This window comes from Lipotes vexillifer, unplaced genomic scaffold (genome assembly GCF_000442215.2).
Source record: "Lipotes vexillifer unplaced genomic scaffold, Lipotes_vexillifer_v1.1 scaffold408, whole genome shotgun sequence".
Classification (NCBI taxonomy): domain Eukaryota; kingdom Metazoa; phylum Chordata; class Mammalia; order Artiodactyla; family Lipotidae; genus Lipotes; species Lipotes vexillifer.
The window spans coordinates 560,782-570,816 of record NW_006787469.1 but is presented as its reverse complement, the minus strand read 5'-3'; the positions used below and the strand labels follow the sequence as shown (position 1 = coordinate 570,816).

General features: G+C 39.1%; 1 protein-coding gene across 2 annotated transcripts in view; it reads left to right on the top strand.

Moving 5' to 3' along the window:
- The first annotated feature begins 1,345 nt into the window (after positions 1-1,345).
- SNAP23 (synaptosome associated protein 23) overlaps positions 1,346-10,035 on the top strand; it is a 35,005-nt gene continuing 26,315 nt past the window's right edge. Inside the window, exons 1-2 of one of the 2 annotated variants that reach the window (XM_007460128.1) lie at positions 1,388-1,447; positions 2,455-2,511. The gene's annotated coding sequence lies outside the window, so the exon portion shown is untranslated. Of the gene's footprint in view, positions 1,448-2,454; positions 2,512-10,035 lie in introns of both variants that reach the window. The other variant, XM_007460127.1, reaches the window with a different exon arrangement.

The window sequence follows — 10,035 nt, the reverse complement described above, 5'->3', positions numbered from 1 at the left end:
ACCACAAAAAAAAAAAAAAAAAAAAAAAACTCCTAACTCTTTATCAGTAGGTGATCTTATCTCCTACTTCACAGAGAAAGCAGAGACCATCAGATGAGAAATTCTTTAACTTCCTGTTACTAAACATACAAACTTACAAATACTTCCTCTCATTAAAACTGAGGAGGTATCTTCTCTATCTTGTTTCCAAGACCTTTCCTTCCAACAGTGCTTTAGATTGCCTCTACTCTTACCCACTCAAGATCTTTACCTACTGACTAACCCTTCTCTTTAAAAGTCTTTTCTCAGTATCTTCCCTATCATGCTTCTCCTCATGCATGTTTCTCCTGTCTTAATTCTAACAACAACAAAAAGACAGAAACAAAAAACTTTGACCCCTTGTCATCCTCTTTCCAGCCTCCCTTCAAGACCAAACTCTCCAAAAGTCGTACAATTTGTCCCCGTTTCTGCATCTCCTCTCTCTTCAAACTAGTACAATCTATCTTTCAACCTCATCATTTCACCACATAGCTTTCACTAAGATCACCATTGTTACTAAATTGAAAAGATATTTCTCAGGGTTCATCTTCCTTGACTCCTTAGGAACAGACAACTCCTTTGAAACTCTTTTTATTTCCAGCACTATGCTTTATTCTTAGAGGTGCCTGGAACCGTTTCCGGACCTGCTTAAAACCCTTCAATATTTTCAGTCATCATGGTAAAGTGCAGGTTCACTAGTCCAAAATCTGGCCATTGCCAACTTTTAAAAACTCATTCCCCCCTTCACCGGAAGATATACGATGAACTTTAAGCCTCTAAGTAGGATGAACTACAAGGAAATTTCCAGAAGGCGCTATGTTCTTGGACTCTGCAGTGCCCACAGTCTGGAAATCTCTATCTCCCTCCCGGACTTCCGAGGGAACTCCTGCTTATCCATCATGATTCAAAAGTCACTTCCTCCGGGAACCCTTCCAGATAACCCTAAGAATAAAGCGCTTAGTTCATTGTGCGCCAGCAGCGCCTCGGATTTTCTATATGTCAAGCATTATATTCAGTCCACCATAATTTGTTTACATATCTTTCTCCCAAATCTAGACAGAGGGCAGGGAAGGCATTCTATTCGCCTTCTTTTCCTCAGCTTTCATCCCGCACAGTTCCTGGCACACTGTTTGCCCTCAGTAAGTGTTTGCTGTGTGAACGCTTCTCAGCTTCGCGCGGGACTCGAATTATCCGGTTAACGGGAGAGTCCCCAGGCTCTCCGCCTGCGTGGCAAGGAGATTTAAAGCCTCCGCACGGTGATTGGCTCCAGCTTCAGGGGTGTGTCCGCGCCCGCTGCGCCGGGGAAGTGCGCAGGCGCGCAGATCCGGCGAGCGCAGGCGCAAAAAGGGCGCAGCTGGGGTGCAGCCTGGAGTCCGGCCTGCGGGTGTCCGAGCTGCTGCGGCCGGAGAGGAGTGGCCGGAGCTGCTTGGTGAGTCTCCAGGAGTGGGGCTGAACGAGCTGGCCGAGTGAAGATTGGGATCATAATCCCAGGGAGAAAGAGTATATCGTGACGGTTGAAAAGTTGGTGGCGTCGGGCTTAAGGGGAGGAGCGGGCGCTCTGGCCCCGACTGGGCAGGTCCGGCCCGGATCGAGGACGCGAGGTACCTGGAGACTATCTAGGGGCCAGAGGAGGAAGGGTGGAGAGATGGTGGTTCTCTGGACCTTTCCTTGAAACCTAGCAGAGGTAAACTCCCACTTCCTCATCTCCCACCCTCGCAGTGTTGCTGTGATCGGTATTAATAGACTGTATGGTGGCCACAGTGATCAGATAACTCTGAACTAGTTGTTTGAAGGTTTCTGAGGTTCATGGCATTGGGGAGTCCATGCTCTCCAGGAAAGTCCATTCTTACCTCGCGGCTTTACTGAAGACACACGAAGGAAAGGGTGGGTAAAAGATCGAATTCCACGGAGTAAGGGGGGCGGGGGGAAAGTCCTGGACAGTACTATTTTACCTGGGATTTTTTTTCATTGTTAGTCACCACAATACTAGGAAAGGCAGGTGGGAGTTAGAGGAAGCCTAAAGTCGTCAAAGTTAGGAAAAGGAGATGAGAAAGGGGTAGTATTTTGCCTTTTGCTACTTGTCATCTACTTCGGGGAGGGGTGGGGGCTATTGGGAGAGGAGAGTTATGGACACTGGCAGCTTCTGACAGTGTTCCCTTTGCCTTGTGAAAATAATGTAGCTTCTTAGTAGCAGATATTTCGAGAATTGAGAGTGATATTACTCCATCTGCCCTGGTGCCCTTAAGACTGGTTTTCAGATGTCTGGGTGAAATAACTGCAGCTATGACCAGATAGAAATGGTTCTCCCACTTTCTTGTCTTGCCTGGAAAATAGCACACTTGAAATTCATGAGACATCATTAGCAAGAATACTTTGACATCTAATCTTAAAATATTTCATAGTAAAATTTTAAAATATTAATATTTCTGCCACCAGTAAAGTTGATGCCAAAGGCATCCAGTGATCCCTGGTCGTTCATTCCTTTGGCAAGAGGTAATGAGAAGAAACACATTCATGTAAATATTAACAAATATTGATATTAGAAAAACCTCTTCTTACATTACCCTGCTCCTTTGACAGGTCATGTTAAAGTAAATAAAATGATCATATAACAACCTACAACTTAAATATTTATCAGTGTTGCTAGGATTCTTTTTTTAGGTGCTTGTGGTGTGTGAGTATGCACTAGAAAATTGCTGTTATCTTAGTCCCAGAATAGGAATGACTTACTGTGCCATTATTTTCTTAACAATATTATACTCTTTCCTACAAACAGTAGAATTTCTGTATGCATCTTAGTGTTTGTTTCTTTTACTCTAAATCAACTTTAGTAACAAGCTCACTGAACTAAAGGTCACATCTATTCTAATCATTCAGAACACAACCTTGAACCAAGAGGAGAGCAAACAAACAGGTCTTGTTGCTCATGGGACAGCTATGGTACTTCACTTGGCATGAACCATACCACCATCATAAATTATGCATTTTAGAAGATCATCTGTGTTACTATTTTACATCAAATTTTAATAGACTTTCTTTTAAACATTACCCTCTTCCAAAGTGATAATCTGTGAAATCACGGTTTTGCTATATTTTATAACTTTTTCTAGTACATATTATAATAAATACATAAGTATTAAGTGCATAAGTATTGCTTATATAACAACTAAAATAATTTCTTGTTCTTGCTCTGCACTTTGGAAAATACTGTTTTGGGCCTAATCTACTCATTTTTAAGAGAAAGTGAAGATTGGACTACCTAAACTCTAAGGCCAGTGGACTCCAAAATTCTGTGAGCCTTTCTTTCTTTTTTTTTTTTCTTTCTTTTTTTGTTCTTTCTGTGAGCCTTGTGATGATGGCCTTCATTATTGTGACACAGTTCTAACAAACTTACTTATCTGGTTTCACCAGATGAAGGTAGATTAGAATGGCAAAAGTGAAAAAGAGGATGTGTGCTCTTTGACATTTTTGTGTGAAATCAGCTGCCTTTTGTTTTGTTTCCTCTGAATTAAGGTGCTTTGTTTTCCTCCTGTGTGTTCCTCTGTCTTAAATATTCTGGAAATCTGTTTTTTAACTGTGTTTGTACTCTGCATTATGTATATGTTAACATTTATAATATATGATGTTGCTTGCATCTAAGAGTGCTGAACTTTTTATTCCAGTGCCATATTTTGTTTCCAGGTCTGTAGATTGACAGAGAAGTAGATGACAAGGACTGGTTTTTTCTTTGTCTTGGGCGGGTAGAGGCTTGGAACAGATGGATCCAGTGCCTCCAACAATTGGAGGAAGTGGATTGTGGAGCCAGGAAACAGCATCTACTGTTCTTTTTGTAATATTGGGGGATGGAGATGGGATTCCATTTGCAGTCCTTTAAGTCACTGACATTTTGGTTTTGATTTCAGTTTAGGTCGAATTGCTACTGAAATGTTTAAATCACTGTTCACTATGTTTTTCTGGAATTCCCTCATCTTAAAATCTTAACATTTATTTTAACAAGGTTTGACAATTGAGATTACCTTTAGACTGCTTCTTGATACTTATAAAATAAAATCCAAACTTCTTGGTATAGGATATAAGCCCTTCATAACCTCTCTCCTACCTGCCTTTTAAAGCCATCCTGCCCCCTCTGTACACAGGCACATACATACACACGTTATATTCCTGCATGACTACGTTGTGGCACTTCTTTTTTTTTTCCTTTTGGCGGTGTGCTGTAGCTCATGGGGTCTTAGTTCCCTGACCAGGGATTGAACCCAGGCCCCAGCTGTGAAAGCACCGAATCCTAACCACTGGACCACCAGGGAATTCCCTGTGGCACTTCTTTAATAGTCCAAAATCACAATTTTCTTAGAGTTGATTGTGCTTTGATTCCCAAGTCACAATCCTGAGAGGTGTTTAATAATAATTATGAAAAATTATAATAGCTTTAGTTAGCATTACATTCTAGCAGGGTTCTAAATGCTTTGTATAAACTAACTCCATCCTTATAACAACACTTGAAGTAAGCATTATATTCTCATTTAATGAGAAAATTGAAGAACAGAGAAGTTAAGTAAGCAATAGTCATGATTTGAAACCATTATGCCTCCAAATACTGGCCACTTAGCCACTACACCGTATTGCTTTTTGTATAAACAAGAATGCCATTCCATCTGCTGTGGGGGATATTCCTTTCCAGGGATCTGAATGCTTATGTTTTCTGCCTGTGGCACCTGACTCCTCCCATCAGTATATTTGAGAAACTTACCAGAAAGCATCTAAGTAAACTTGGAATTAGGGCCAAAATACTTGGATGGTTTAGGTGAATATTTCTCAGTCAAGGTAAAGCCATGCCAGTCCTCCCCACCTCACACTTGGTATTTCCCTGGCAGATACCATACTTATGTCTGCCAGACTGCCTCTCTCTCTTCCCTGGAGAATGACTGCTGCATTCTTGAGCCTCCTTCTTATCTTTCATATAGATCATCCCTTTTCTGTTCTCACGGCCTTTCCTTTAGACGTGGTCAATATAATTAATTATAATCACACCTAGATCTTCCTCCCCAGGATTATATCCTGATTACTTAGAGTAGAATTGCAGAAGTTCCAAGGCTGAGCAGTACTTGAAAACTAGGTGTTGGACATCAAGCAATTAAGTTATAATAGGTGCTTCTGTAAAACTGAAGTGTAATTTTGATCTTTTTGGTTAGTGATCTTTAGTGGTACTTTCTCCTTCAGTAGTATGATTTCTGTCTTGATTCATGTGCTTCAGCGGTCTCTGAAACCAAGGTATTTAATAGGTATGATTCAGAGGTGTACTTCTTATATTTGCATAGCTTTGGGGCTTTGATAAGAATTGCTAAAGTTGTTCCTATAGGGGGAAGTAGAAGGAAGAAATGACCCCTAACAAATAAGACTCTCATCTCATCTAAATGCTGTCAGGAAGAATTAAATTTCCTAATCAGAGTGTGTATTCTTTTTGGCCTAACCTAGAATGTTTAGAGTATTTTGGAATACCATGTACCTGTACTTTGTGAGTATAAGTGTGAACATTTTTTCTTCCTTCCTTTCTTCTTTGTGTGTGAACACTTTTAATGTTCCATATTAAAAGTGGAATCTAAGAATGAAATATATTTCTAAAGAGAAACTAAATTCTTTTATGCAGTAAGTGATGGTTCATATCTGAATTTCTACTTCGTTCTCTGTAATCCTTTTTTCTATTCTTTCCATTTATTCTCCATTACTCATGTTTAAGAGTCTTCAAAAAAGAGCTGCTTAGGTGTATTGTGCATATACTAGTACTTTATTAGGCGCCTGGAATGGCACCTAATAACTCACAACATGAGATACCACGTGTGAGGTAGGGATGATTGGCAAGGCTTCCAATAGCCTGAATAAAATATTCATCCCAACCATCCAAGTATTTTGGCTCTGATTCTAAGTTTACCTGGAAACTTTCTGAGTAGCTTCTCAAACATTTTGATACCAGGAGTCAGATGCCACAGAGAACATAACAAATAACATGAGTGAAAATGCGCAGTTCATTAGTATTTGTCATTTCATGAGTCTTTGCTCTGTGCTAGGCACTGTGCTAAGCATTTTATATACCTTAACTAATTTTATTTCTGAAACAACCCTGAGAGGTAGAACTGTAATCCTAACGAATGAGGAAACTGAGACTTGAATATGTTAAGTAAATTGCCCAGGTACCAGAGCTAGGATGAACTCAGGGTCTGTCTGACCTCAGAGTCTGTGTTATGAACCACTACATTATGCTCATTCAACACAATTTATTAAATTATCTCACCTTATCTGGATGTAGAAAGTTTAGTCACAGGAGAATTATAACTGAAATCATATTCAACCCAACTAGGCCTTGACAGTATTTCAGATCGTCTTAGCCTCAGGCTAGGAAAACAGTAGTCTTATAGAGAGACAGAATTTATGTGGATAAAACAATTAGAAAACTTAAGTGAAAAGGAAAACTGTATACATTTGGAGGCAGGTAGCATAAAATAAACATTGCAAAAAAAACAAAGGTAATTTTCTTGGCATCAAAATATGTTCCCTTACTTGATAGTAGATGCTTGAAAAATGTTTGTGGAATGTATTGAGAGAGATGAATTCTAGGACCAGGGTTCCTTTCTTCCACACCTTCAGACTGGGTAGGCTGCTGACTCCTCCTTGCTCTCTGTCAGCAAAAGGAAGTTTTCAGCTCCCTTGGGGAGGTCACCCTAGCTACATGGTAGTTTTTACCAATTCTCTTCTGACAGCCCTGGCCTATAGTTTTCCTCTTCAGCTGGACCTCTGTCTCGCTTGCCCTCTTACGACCACACTCCTCTGCTTTCTCTTTCTCAGCTATCATCAAGTCTGTTCCAAGAAGTATACCCCACCCCTGCCACTTCTCCAGTAACGACTGTGTAAAGAAAGCCTAAGAGTTGCATTTTATTCTCTTAGCATAAAAAAGTTGGACTAGATGATCTGAGGTTTCTCTTTAGAGATAATTCTCTGAGATGAGAATGAAACAGAAACTTTGTTCACACATAATTGGTTAATTAAGCAGAAATTTCTGTAGGCTGGTGTTTTCCGAATGGTGTTCCATGGAACCCTGGGTTCCTTGGGATTAATAGAAGTATTCTTGGAAGGATTTTATGGTCATCTACATTTGAGTGGGATAGACAAAGGTAAATAAATATACTTCTTCACTGCTTTAGAACTTATGATTTCCAGCCAAGAATTTAATAAGCCAGCCAGTCTATAATGTGAGGATAAACATCAAAACTAGGAGGGGATGGGAAGGTGTAAGAGCTAAATATCTTCATTGTAGAAAGTCAGTGGATGATACCCAAAATTGACAAATATCAAGAAGCAACACCATAAGCATGATTTAGAAGTTGGGAGTTAAACACTAAAATAACACATACTGTTGAAAATTTTGCCTCTGGGGTCCTGGGAGCAGGAGTTGGTTTAGGGGAAGAGGAAGGTCAGGGGAACTGCTATTTATTGGTGTAGAACTGTTCGACGTCTCAAACCATGTATATGTATTTGATCAGAATTAAATATGGAAGAATATCACATCTTCAAAAATAACTTTTAATGGCTGAATAACATTCCATCATGTACTTATACCATAATTTTTCAGTCAAATCTCTGTCACTGGTTATTTAGACAACTTCAATGTTTTTAACACTATAAATAATACTGGGACTAATGTATTTTTGCCTATATCTGTGATTTTCTTCTAAATTGATAAAAGTGGGAAAGGCCAAAGAATAGGGATATTTAACTTTTTCTTGTGTGTATTGCATTATCTTTTGAGAGTTTTGATTTTTTAAAATCAGCATTTTATTTTCTTAAATAGTGGTCAAGTAAACTTTAATTGTATAGGAGTAAGAATTGAAATGCCCATAGATAACCTGGGCTTGAAAAATACTATTATATCAATTTTTCTTTTGTCATTGGAGCTTGCAACATTTTTTATCTTTTAGAGTTTTTCATTATCAAAGGTTTGTAGTTATAGCATAGACTTTTGCTGTTAACAAAGTTCTAGAGTGTTCCGAAATCTGTCTACAAAACAAGTGTATGTTTGTAACTTTTCTAATGTTAAAGTGATTTTTACAGATAATTTAGAAAATACATTATTGTATAAGGCAAAAAAAATCACCTGTAAAGGGCTTCCCTGGTGGCACAGTGGGTAAGAATCTGCCTGCCAATGCAAGGGACATGGGTTCGAGCCCTGGTTGGGGAAGATCCCACATGCCGCGGAGCAACTAAGCCCGTGCGCCACAACTACTGAGCCTGCGCTCTAGGGCCCGTGAGCCACAACTACTGAAGCCCGTGTGCCTAGAGCCTGTGCTCTGCAACAAGAGAAGCCACTGCGATGAGAAGCCCACACACTGCAATGAAGAGTAGCCCCCGCTCGCCGCAACTAGAGAAAGCCCCCACGCAGCAACAAAGACCCAACACAGTAAAAAATAAATAAATAAAGTAAATAAATTTATTTTAAAAAAATCACTTGTAAAATTTTTTAAACATTTTTATTCCATATAATTTAAGATAGGGTGGACCTTCACATTTTTGGCCTTTAGTTTTTAAACTGTACATAGTTTTTAGCGTAGCCTTAAGATTTATTGATGAGAATTACAGTGTTTAACCTTATATAATGACCATTTTAAGTCTTTTCCAAAAGTCAGTGTTTTCAGATATACTAACATATAAATAATGAATTTGTTGCCTTATTTAGGTTTCAGTTTCTCTTGCATACTTATTAATAATAGCCAGGAGTACCAGTTTAAAAAAAAATAATTTTCTCTCATTACAAGAAAGAAAACTTGGAATTTTTTCCCTTTTAAAAATACAGAAAGTCATGTTTACAGAGTTCCAAGAAGTTAGAATGAAGAAGTTAATGAAGAAGGGCATCAGGTGTATTTCTTAATGTGGTTATTCTACCCTATTTTCCGAGAACCATTTTTCTTCCTGGAGAAGAAATGTGATTCATTTAATGTAAAATATGTTTTTTTTTTCAGTGGTGCCTACTCTATAACTACTATCATTTATTTTAACTAAATCTCTTAACTTAGATTTTACACTGTGGCAGAAAATAGTTTGTTTAGCTTAGGAAAAGCTACAAAATTAATGTTTTCCTTCCTATCTTCCTTTTAATTCTTACTCATACTTTTTTTTCTTTTACTTGACTATTCTTTCTCCAACCTTAAGTCTTTTTTTTTGTTTTTTATTGAAAAACTGAGAGATATTATTGAGATACTATTCACATAACTTAAAATTCCCCATTTTAAAGTATGCCATTTAGTGGCTTTTATCATATTCATAAGACTGTGCAGCCATCACCACTAATTCCAGAACATTTCCATCACCCCAAAACAACCCCATACCTATTGGTAGTCAGTCCTACGTCCCCCTAACCGTGGCAACCACTAATCTACTTTCTGCCTTTATGGATTTATCTATCCTGGACATTTCATATAAATAGCATCATACAATATGGGGCCTTTTGTATCTGGCTTTGTTCACTAAGAATAATGCTTCCAAGGCTCTTACATGTTGTAGCATGTAAACTTCCTTTCTATGGCTGAATGATACTCCATTGTATGAACGTTTGAGTTTTTTGTTTGTTTGTTTTTTAATAAATTTATTTATTTATTTATTTTTGGCTGCGTTGGGTCTTTGTTGCTGTGCACGGGCTTTCTGTAGTTGCAGCGAGCGGGGGCTGCTCTTCATTGTGGTACGCAGGCTTCTTCTTGTGGTGGCTTCTCTTGTTGCGGAGCATGGGCTCTAGGCGTGCAGGCTTCAGTAGTTGTGGAACGCAGGCTCAGTAGTTGTGGCACGTGGCACGCAGGCTCAGTAGTTGTGGCTCACGGGCTCTAGAGCGCAGGCTCAGTAGTGGTGTGTGGGCTTAGTTGCTCCACAGCATGTGGGATCTTCCTGGACCAGGGATCGAACCCATGTCCCCTGCATTGGCAGGTGGATTCTTATCCACTATGTCACCATGGGAGTCCTGGACATTTGAGTTTTTCCCTA